Genomic DNA, 12306 nt, shown 5'->3' with positions numbered 1-12306 from the left:
ACAAAAAGAAAAAAAATACATTATTTTCCTTTTTGTTAGGGAAATGGTGTATTAGTGGATAGGTGCTTGCTTCTGCTGAAAATATTCGTTCATCTCTTGGATATGATCCTCATACTACCTGTCTCGCAGCTGTCAGTCCCTGACTCAGGCAGGAGCTTGCAGGGATGTGTGCGTTGGCTGGAGGGGATGTCTGGAGGAGCTGGGAAGTAACCAGATGACTGACAGCGATTCAGGCTCGATGCCTTATGGAGGGGGTAGGTACAGAAGAAAGCTAATCCTATAGAGGGAGTTGAACGGGTTTTTTTGAGGGAGGATGAGGGAGGTAGAAAGCATCTGCAGGATTTGCTTTAGAAAGAATGTAAGGTTACATCTGCATCTCTGCAGCTCAAGGGAGCTGGGAGCTAGTAAGTACAGCACATATTATCAGTTACACCAGCACAGTGAAGCTTATATGGTTATATGAGTGTAACAAACCATATGAACACACTTACTGCAGAATTAATGCTGCTTCCTTTTTTCAATTTTTTTAATAATTTCAGAGATATTGTGTATAGGTGAAATGTTGGGTTTGCTTGTTTTGTTGGGTTCTTTTTAAAGAAAAGCCCCTTTTTTTTCCAGCACAGTAAATGACACAGAAATTTAATTTTGTGTGACTGTAGCCATTTAATTCAGCCCTTACAGTGTCCTGTTGTATTTTCAGCATGTGCACAGCTCTAAGTATACTGTTTTTCTTGCCATAAGGTTAATATTAGTTAGAAATGGAGACCTGCTGGAGATAACACCAATTGCAGAAAAAGCAAAAGCTACGGTCTCTCACATAATACCACAAGACAGCTTGAAAGGCTAATATATCATGCAAATGGTGGACCAGAATCACTTAGGCATAGCTGGTCTGTGGGCTGTACAGAAGGAGTGAATCTTTCTGTATTCAGCTGCTCGTGTGCGCGCGCCTCGCTCCCCCTCCACCCGCTCCTCTCCCTCTGTCTCTCCCAGACAGGCGAACAGACCTGCTCCTTCCTTTGTGTTGCCAGTCAGGTCCTCCCTCTGCAGTCTTACACAGGAAGAAGATTTATAACAGCTGCATGCAATGCCAGTGTCTCAAAGAGACAGTACCACGCCATGTGGAGGATTTTTGTTTGGGGTTTGTTTTCTCCACTGAATTGGAAAGGTACATTTTTAAAATCTTGATTATTTTAAACACTTAATTCCTGTGGCTTTTATTTCCCGCTAAATTCTGACCTCCAAATACTATAATCTTTAAATCACAATCTGTTGTCACAGTACTGTAATGGCTGTGATGTCTTAATTGAAAACATGGGGATGTAAGGATTTCAAAAGTATAATTAGGGTACATTTCAATGTGAAGCTGTAAGTGCTGTTCTGTAAGATGGGCATCTGATATTTCTGACATACTGTATCAGAAATATAAGATTCAAACTAGAAAATGAAAATACAGCACACATGCAGTGCAACTGTGTACCATATGTTAAGAAATGTGCACCTCTTAAACAGCGGGCTAATTAGCTAGAGAAAACAGAGATGTCTGAATAATGATGCTAGAAATAAAAAGGATAATGAAATCTTGAGACAGACTTGTGTAGGAGATCCACCTGGCAGCAACTTGCCAGGTTTACCAAATTAAATGAAATCAAAGGAAAATTTATAGGTGGGAAAAAATGAATGTAAAAGCACTACTTCTTTGTTTTAAGCTCTTGGTGGCCTGCTTCTTACCTCCCTGACTAGTGGCATGTATTAAATTAATGGTGAGTGAAGCATCAGAATCAGAGACGCCCAAAAGCTTAGACATGTTCCGTAGGCTTGGAAAAAATTTCTATAAAATTTGACAAGGGTTAGTTTCTTGGGGTATCTCTCTTCCCAGGTATTGCAGGAATACAAAATTAAAATAGATTCCCTTTTAGCATTTCACCTCTTAGCCTCCCTGTTTCTCAGAAATGAACAGACAAAGTTGAATTATTTGATTTCAAGAAATCCCTAAAAGATCTAGCCCTTGTTAATGTGTAGGTTCAGTATTAATAACAGATTCCTTCTTCACAGGATCATACAATCTGGAAATATAAGCCCTGGATTAAAAAAATCAGGAATAGAGGCAGTTGCACTATAAGAAATAAAAACCTGCACAGCAGGCCATGGCAGGGAAGAGTGTGTGTCTAGCTCTTCTAACTCAAATATATGCACTAGTTTCCTTCTACCCTGTTTTACCTCATCCCATAAACAGCAAATCTACTAATGTTGCTTGGGATTTGCCTTAGGACTTCACTTCCCAGGATCAATGAGCTCCAGAAGGGTGTTCACTAAATTCACTCACTGTTGATTTTCAGTGGCAGGAGGTCCAGGATGTTCTTACTCTTCTATTTGGAGAAACATAACCAAGATTTAATTCCACTATTCACTCATGCCTGAAATACTTCCTCTGGTTTTTCTCAAATGTTAATATGTCCACCCAGAACCACTTTTGTTGCATTGCTTTTGAGATCTACTATTACCCAGTATTATCAGTACAATGCTTACTTTTGTTCCTCCTGATAACCAGAGCCTTTGCCCTTCAACTTCTACAGCTAATCCACTGGTAGTTTTGGTTGATGGAGCCTGCAAATGGGCTGACATAACGGATTCCTGTCCCAGTGGCTTGTTAAGTTCATATGCTTATAGCTGTTTAATCTGTAACACTAACTATATCCATTCTAGTGTGCCAGGAATACTATATTTACTCATCTTGGAGTAACATTAGCGTAAGTGCTATGGCATCAGGGAGTTGTCTGCTCCCTCACTGCTATACAATTGGTTGTTGTTTAAAGAAGCTTAGAGCTGATAACAGACAGGCTTCCACAGAATGAGCTTAAAACCTAACAGCCTCCAGAAACTGTTCATAGCTGTGTGGTCTGCTTTTAGTGTAGGACAATTTTCTCCACTGCTAATTAAATCTGTAGTATCTGAACTATTCACATTAAGTTCTTTCTGCAATGTACTCTAATCCAACAGATAAATCTATGCACATTTTTACATATGAAATGAAACCGCAACATTTTTTAAGTTTGCATGTACATCATGGTGGTTAGATGTCATTTTTGATCTAGGAAACAGTATCCATACAGTCATTTTCTCTTTCCACCTCTGGTCCACTGAGGTCTACACTGCCTAAATATGTCACAACTTTTGAGAACTTCTTGGGACAAGATTTGGACAGCATGTCATTCAAATCTGTACAGAAAAGGTGACAGTCCTTCATTGAGAAGTACCAAACACAGCAAGCAACAAGGAGGGGCAGGGGGGCTATACAAAAAGCTTCAGTGTGCATGTACCTGTACAAATACAGAGACACAAAGTCTGAGTATGCATTTGCATTAAGCCTACATAGCCATAAGGCTGTGTAAACAGAGCTTGACTTCCAGCACTGGACCCCTGGTTATCACACTGCTTGACTGCTAACAGACTTCATTCTCTTTGGTTTGCCTGGTGCTAACTAGCACCCTGCCAGACAATGCCCAGACATGGGAATAGCATTTGCCAGGAATCTCTCCCAATACCCAACATCACCCTTGATGGTTTCTCTGAAACTGTCTCTGAAGGTTTGGGACCTTGACACACACCTCCTGCCACACACACACAACGTGCAGCAAGTTCTGTTCCATAGTAGAAAAACACCTGTGTTAAAAGCTGCAATCTGACCCTCACATTATTTTAGATACTTTGTCCCCTTGAGGTGACACTCAAGGCCAAGTGTTATGTAGTACGCCTGCAGCCATTGTGTGCCATTTAGCCTCACAGCCAGAAAACAGCCCTTAGCCCTATTTTATTTATTGATGTATATAGCCAGCAAGACCTTCTGATTTAAAAGTTAGGGAACACTGAATGAGATCAGCGTTGAGCCAGGAGAAAAAAGGAAAACTAAAACAAATGGCCTATGTCTCACATATTTGTCAGCAAGGTTAAAAAACATACAGACCGTATGAGAGACAAATGTTTGCTTCCCTCTGTGCCTCAAAGCACCAAAATATCTCAGTGGAATAAACTGAGTTTTTCTACAGACTTGTCACACCACAACAAAATGCTTAATCTCCAGAGAAATCACAGTCAGGCAGCTAATGCTCAGTTGTCTAGGAGAATATTCATGTTCATGTACAGGAGTATAGTCACAGAGCCAGAACAAAGACCTGCCCATGCAGTTTATGGTGTTGAATGAAACGATACAAGTTCCCTCTTTCCACGTCAGAGATAAATATGGTGTTCAGAAAGGGGAAAGAAAACTAACAACCACCTCACAACCTTATACCTCATCCTACAGTAGTTGGGATTAAAGTATACTGATTAAATATATACAACTGTAAGACCATCAGTGATGCCAACAATGTGCTTTATATGAGATAGAGAAATATTTAGTCAAAGTCCCAGCTAGAGGATGTGAACTGAATTTTGAGGAAATAAGAGAAACATTGAGAATGCATATAACTCTAAAAATTCTGCATAAGAATAAAATCTCTTCTGACTCACCACAGGTAACAGGAAATGCTAGCAATGCTATAGTGTTTGCAAATAGGCTTTGTAAAAGAAATGAGGCTGTGCAATAGAAAGCTATTGGCCCGTCAAACTCAACTATTGAGACTGTAACCCCAGCAAGGACTTAGCTGATTCCATTCATCAAATATACCATTGGTAATGACTGATGTAGGCACAGTATTAAAAATTGTGTTAGGTAATGGCCAAAAGACAAAATATGTCCTATGTACTGACACATTCTTGAGAACAAATGGTATCAAACAGCACTATAGAAAACACAATAATAACATATCAATTCAGAATACAATCCAGAATGCTCATAAATAAAGCTTCAACCAGTGTTCATAAAACTGCTAAAAGTAGCATCATGTTATTCATGTAGTTAAGACATGTACAACATTTGTATTGTAGTTCCATGAAATCTGTAACTCACAGTTGCAGAAGTTAAAAACTGTTTCTTTTAGAAACAGCCACAGATAATAGTCAAATACTCCTTGATCAAGTCTGGGAAGTTTAAACTTCCATTCTTACAATCTAGATGGTGCCAATGTGTTAAAATGGTCAGCAACATCAGGACATTATGTACTTTTGGAAAAGAGCACCAATAAAGAGCTTTTTCACATAGAAAGAAAAAGAGTACATAAAACAAGCTTCCACAAGTTTCAGAAACAGAAGTTTGTTTTTTTCCTTTAATAGAGATATAAGATACTTCAGGTTAGAAGGAACCTCAGGAAAGATTATGTGTAAAGTCTTGTTCTAACCAGTGCTGCATACAGATTTACACAATCTGGTATTGAAAACATCAAAGTAGAGTTTTTGTACCCTCCCTAAGCAACATACTTCACTTACTGGGTGTCCTCATGAGTTATACTCAGCTGGAAACATTCTTTTTCTCAGTCATGTTTATTATTTCTTGTTCTCCTGACATGCATCACTGGAAAACTCGTGACATTCTTTTTATAACCTCCTCCTAGGTATTGGCTGCTGGTCCCCTCAAAACCGTCTCTTCTTTAGACTGGAAAATTCCATTGCCTTCTATCTTTCCTTGAAGGGCTTTTTTTTCCCTGAACCTGTTGTCCATTCATCTCATAGGTTCTTCCAAATGGCAGACTGCCCCTCAAGTCCTTCAACTGTAGCCTCCACATGCATTTAATCTGAAAACTTGATGAAAATATTGCCCATCACATTTTCCTCTGTTTCAGATTCCCAGAAATATGTTCCTAGAGTATTTACTCTGGGTATTTGGTAGGGATTGAAGTAAGACTGAGCTGCCTTTAGTTCTCTGGGGTGTCCTTTTGGAACCTTTAGTTTCAATAGTTTCGATACAGCTTGTCAGATCCATGAGCATTGCATTTATGAGTTGAGTTCTCAGAAGTAGTCTCTGACTTGATCCTTATCCACTGCTGTTATTCCTTCTTTCCTTCTCTTCACTGTCATTAAGCACACAGGCCTCAAAAAACTAGGCCCTGAGCATTTCAGCCTAACCAGTGGCCACTGTTGCTGAATCACCCTTTTCCTTCAGCAATCAGTACATAAACTTTCCTTTGTCAAGCTTTTATTAGTAATGTACAAGCTCTTCTTGTTGCCTTGATGTCCCTGGCAAGCCTTGATTCTAACTGAGCTTTGGTTTCCCCGACGCCATCACTGCATACTAATGCAATGTTTCAGAAATTCCTCCTTTGAAGCCTATCCTTGCTTCCATCTCCTTTATGCTGCCTTTTCTGGTGGATCTCTGTCTTGAGTTATTGATAAATGTACTTGGTTTCCTGAATATCAGCATGAACAGTCATAGGCTCAAAAGGTGATGTCGTTACAGACTTGCTGGATTCCCTGAACTCATTTACCTGCCAGAGCTGCCTCCCATGGAATGCTACCTTTCAACTCCCCAGATAAGCTGAAGTCTGCCCTCCTAAAGTGCAGCCTCTGTACTGCACGGCTTGCCTTCCTCTGCCTCCTCAGGATTTTGAACTTCACTATTTTGGCATCATTACAGCCATGGTTTCTACTGCTTATTGTAGCCCCAAAGAGCTGTTGCTAGTGAATGCCAGAGTCACTTCCACTGTCTGTATCATGAGTTTGTCTCAAATACAGTCCAGAAGCCTCCTGGATAGCTTGCTTCTCACCATACTGTCCTCCCAATAGATGTTAAAGTTCCTCTAAGAACCAGTATCATATGCTCGAAAGACTTCCTTGAATGTTTTAAGTAGACTTTATCCACTTCAACACATTGATTAGGTGATCAGTAACACACTTTCTCCTCAATGTCACCCTCACTGGCCACTCTGAAACCCAAACAGTCTGTCACACAGCTTTAACACATTTTTTAATACCATATCTAAGTCAGTCATTGCTAATAGTTTGTTTGCTGAATGGAATCAGCTAAATTCTCATTGGGTTTCCAGTCTTGATAGTTTAGCTTGATGGGTTGAAACATTTCCTCTGAATGTTTCATTAAAAATAAAATGTTTTTTTAAAACTCAAAACAATTTTTGAACATACATTACTAGTAAAACTCTGTTGGAATTATATCTATAGTCACAAAACTATTAAACTTATGATAATATAGCACTATCATCAGTTTATTTGAAGTATTTATATGACACCTGGCATGCTATTTGAATATTTTGTAAGAAATTATTGGAGGTTGAAGAACAGTACACAAGGTGCGTAGACCACCAAGTCCACTCGGTCTAGCAAGTCCAAGCAACAAGATCCTTTCAAGACTGTTCAAATGCAGTAAGTCATTACTGTTACCTTGGGGGAGGGTTGTGAATGGGACAGTGTTGGTAGGAAACTTGATATCCAAGGTAAAAATAGTGTCCTAAATATTTTGCCCACAGCATTTTTGTGAAGCAGTGATAAACAGGGACAAAACCACAAAAGGATTCTCAAATACAGCAAGCAGGTGCTGTAGTGACTTCAAACCACTTTTGAAAAGGGCAGGGAGAAATTCTTTCCACTTTATTATGAAAATGAATACACGAGATACTGAAACGTACCAGCTCAGTGTACCAGCTTGCCAGAAGGTCATACAGTCAGTAAGAAGGAGGATTACAGGCCTAAACCTTAGACTAACTAACATAAGCTCCTGACTTAGGCAGAAGAGACTCAGATATTTAACAGATTTGCAATAAAATTAATTGAGAAAGTAATGTAGAGGCTGTCAGTGTAAGGTAGTATAAAAAGGGGAAAATGAGTATGTACTCTTTTTTCATTTAGATTCTCAGAGTAGATTAGTCTGGTTTACACATAGCTATATATTTAGCTATGGTGACAAATATTACCTAACAGAGGAATATTTCACAGTTAACACAGCCTCTTTCCCTAACAGTAGGCCTTATAAATAAAGAAAAACTGGCAAAAGAAATCAGATTCATTAATATTGGAGGAAGAAGAGAATTACAAAGCACTCATTATTTTGGACCTTCTAAGGACAGACTGTCAGGCTAACCTGCGAAACAGCTAATCATTTGGGGTAACCACTTAACTAAGACTCTTGTTTTCTTGATCACACATTTCTTTCTGTTAAATAAACTCACTGCATTTCAAGTTGGTCAGTTATGTTTCTCTTGAAGCCTAAAGGTTGTCAGTGCATAATTAAAGGCAAGGTACAACTATAGACTCCAAATACATGAAAAGTTGACGCAGAAAGGAAAGGAGCAATTTGTTGCCTGCATCACCAGTAGGTGAGACTGAAAAATAATGGGCTTAAGTTACAACAAAGTTAAGTGTTAGGAAGCAAATTCCAGTGCTAAGGATTGAGACAACCAGGAAGCTAATGGCATGGGAGATTGTAAATACTCAGTCTCTGGAGATTTTTAGAACAAACATCAGTCAGCTGGATATAAGCATAGTTCAGTTTGCTTTAGAGCAGCAATATGGAAGAGATGGCCTCTTGAGGTCTTTTTCAGGTCTGTGGTTCTATTATTTAAAGCTTCAAAGCCTATCAGACTTTAATGTGTTTCAAATAAATTACATCTTGTTTAGATAGTTATGAAATATTCAAATTAAACATAAGTTTCATTAAAATCTAGAAAGAGAAATAAGTATGCTAAATTAATCTCTCAAGTAGCTCTTTGACGTCTTATGTTTTTCCTTTTTGCTTATTCCTGCCATAGGGCACAAGAAAGCTGCAACCTGATGAAAAATACCTGGATAGATGGCAATGACTCAAATTCATCCAGCTGTGCTCATGCTTGACCTGCCTTTTCTTAAGCTGTTTCATCTCATTTTTTTACCAGTCATTAAACTTATTGACTAGTGTTTAGAGACCAGTAAGTGACAAGCTTAAAGAAAGTACACAGAAGGTCTGTGTACAACTGAGATGTGTTGCTTGCCTTTTTCTGCAACACCTGGCCCCATCTCTGAACAGTGGATGTATTGACACCCAGCATATCGCATCTGAAAGCTGGAGTTTGAATAGATTGTGCCAAGTAACGAAATATTAGGAAACAGGACAATTCCTAAATAAAGAGTCACTACTACTTGCTTACTGGTCCCAAGTAAGACATAATTCTTTTCTATTTTTCAGTCAGTAAAATGCTTTGTAGTTTTCCTCCAGATTCAGCTGTAGCAGTCATGATTGACTTCTCAGGTAAAGTCAGTAGCAAGGGGGCAAGCTTCTTCCTCACCATTAGATAATACTGTAATCAGTAGGAATCATTTACCCTCTTGAAAATAGGGAGTATTTTCTAAGGGGGAAAAAAATTTAACTGTCCATAGAAAATTGGGGCATAAGCCCTCTCTCAGCTAAGCACAGGGGATTCTTCACCATGTTCAGAACATAAAGAAGGTCCTCTGTCTAGCTTTTCTATTCAAAAGATAACCTTTTTTTTTTACCTGAAGAAGATTTATTTAATTTTAATTTTTAATTCACTTCAGTAAAACAGACTGCTACCAAAGGAAGAGTAACAAGACAAATCTTGGATAAGCATTTTCAAATTGCTTATCAGGTAAAAATAATCACCTAGGTTTAAAGGTAATAAATCCTGTCACATTGAAATCACATGATTACTGTAACACTTCATACTATCAAATATTTAGAACTTAAATAATATTGGTTTTGTGAACAGCTCAGACTTCCATTAACAGCAGTGAACTTGCACTTCTGTGCATTGTTACAATGAGTGACTTTATACCAGAAGAAAACCAGGAAATTCACAATAAGGGCCAATGCAATTAGTTATACAATGAGTGGTGTCAAAGATGCCAGCCCATACATGTCTAAGTATGAACTTTACAGAAGAAATGGAAGCATCCCAACTCCAGTTAAACTATTCAGAGACATCAGGATTCAGGGCATTGTATTAACTCAGAAAAGAAAAGTAGAAATACCAGATTGAAAAAAAAAAAAAAATTGAAAGAAACAGATTGATTAGATGAGACAAACCAGAAAATCCCATATTTTTCAGCTGTACTATATGTCATAGGAAGAACATATTACCAAAATACTGTGGAGAAAAGAGTGATTTAGAGAAGAATTCAGTGCATAAGAACTTCTGGATTATGCTTAACATTCATCAGAAAATTCTGTACTGTTAGTTGTTGTCATATACATAGCAAGGGTCCCATGTTACTAGAGTTTCACACCTCCTTGATGTTTCTTGTAGGCAGCTCCTCCAGGCACTGACTCTTCCTTATCCTCTCAGCAGCCAACTGACTCCAACTCCCCTCAACCAACCAATCCACTCTTTTATAACACTGTTCTGATTGGCTACGGGTGTGGCCTGTTGACATCAGGCCTGCTCCTAATCTTTAGTAATTGGTTCAGCTGCAGCTCTTTAGGGGATAAGATTACATTTTATATCACTTTCATTTACCCATACTGTATCTCCCTACAGTTAGTCACCTAGAGTTTGACTCAGATTAAAAAAAATGAAACCTTACTTTTTTTTTTTAAACTTTTAAACAAGTTTGGCTACTTCTCTAATCTAGAGTATATTCTGCTTTAGTAGACACAATGTAATGCTTCCAGAGGGAAATGCATCCCTCTTCTTAAACTCCTTTCTCAGGCACTTCTAAAGAATGATCTGTCCCTTCTTAGTTCTTTCCATGGTCCACTGAGGAAATCTAGAAAATTAATTTAACCAAGTTACCGATATACTACTAAAGGACAGCTTTATCTAAAAGTCTTTCTGTAGATACTGTGAGGTTCCACATCTACAACATTGTATATTTTTTTCCAGGTAATTAATAAATTGTAAATAAGCTAAACATCTAAAGTAAAACAAAAATTGGATTTCCATCTGTAGAAGTCTTCTAGACTCAAGTTTATGACTATCTTATTGCAGTTGTGTTTATTCATTGTGCTGGTACAGCTTTGCTAGGGCAATGTGCAAACTAACAGGTGTGCTATAATAACCAAACATGAAAGAAGTTATGAACCTAAGTTAGTTCTAGAGTACTAGTATGAAGAATTAGAGATATTAGAAAACAGGAGAATATCATCTCCTCTGGGTGATACCATGGTACTGATTCTTGTGGTAGGGAGCCCTTCCTTGCTGAAGGACTTGCAACACCATGTGCACTGTAATATTTTTATTTGCTTTCAGAAACAGCTGAAGAGACAGAATAGTGCGATTTTGTGTTTCTCTGTATTAAAAGTCTGTAAAAATCTGTTCTTTATTTGAAGTCTGTAAGAAACCACAAGCAACTCCATATGTGCCTTCCTTTTGTGCTACATTTGTCCTTTTTATTTTGCAGTGTATAAAGTCACCACTGGAACCCAGTGACAGACCTTGATTAACTGTGCTTAATCTATTCCCACAGAAAAATGGACCAAAGAAAGTGTTGTAAAACAAGATAATAAAATGTTATCATTTCTCCTCTCTCATTTTATTAAATATGCTCATCTCATGTGCAAAGTGAGCCTATCCAGTTGGCATCTTTGTGATGAGACAGAATGCATAAGGAAAAATTGGTTTCGAAACGTATGTTTACATATTCTATCTGCAATGGTAATCTTACTGACAGACATTTGTCACTGATCATTCTGTTGTGGTACAGTATAATTTGTACTCCTTTTCTCTTTGTTACTGGAAGTTAAATGGAAAAATAGATAACTGTAGAAAAGCCTGTAAGTCTTTTTTTTTTTTTAACTACCATTCATCTCTAAGTCAACTCCAAATGCAGGAATACCTCCCAATATCCATTAAGCCCTTTGTGACTGTATTTTTGTTCTCTAGCACAAGAAAAGAGATATTCAATGAATTCAGGAGGGAGCAAATTTCATACTGCTAAAACAAAACATTCACTCTGTAACAAGACTTTATTTTTCATCAATGTCACAGAATGTTGTTGAAGGTTATAGCTGAGCAAGTTTTAGATGGTGGTTAGATATTTATATGCCTAGCAGGAAAAGAAAAGTCTAGTCTCAGAATATTTACTAACAACAATAGAATTTTTGAAAGGGAGATCAAAATTCACATTTCAGGCCTTAAGGAAATCAGGCTCAGGGAATAGGCATGAGCCATTTAATGAAGCATTTTTCTCATGGTTTGAATTACACATCTTCCTGTGGGAAAGTTGTTGCTAGCCCTCAGAGTCTGAGTGATGGACCTAGACAACCTGTTTTAGCAAGAAGATTCTCATGTTCTTATGTAAAACCCTGAGAAAATGCCAATAATGGTCTCTGCTGTTATCTACCCTTGTGCACACCACGTTTATCCCTAGGAAGATGATAGATGTGTTGGAGTAAGGAAAGAACATTGGAAGCCTGGAGCTGAATTGGTCTTCTTTTATAACCAACAGAATGCAAAGAAGAAAAACAGTTCAAGGGATAACTTACAACAA

The sequence above is a fragment of the Melospiza georgiana genome, chromosome 3, assembly GCF_028018845.1.
Source record: "Melospiza georgiana isolate bMelGeo1 chromosome 3, bMelGeo1.pri, whole genome shotgun sequence".
NCBI classification, from domain to species: domain Eukaryota; kingdom Metazoa; phylum Chordata; class Aves; order Passeriformes; family Passerellidae; genus Melospiza; species Melospiza georgiana.
Note: the sequence above shows the minus strand (reverse complement) of the source record.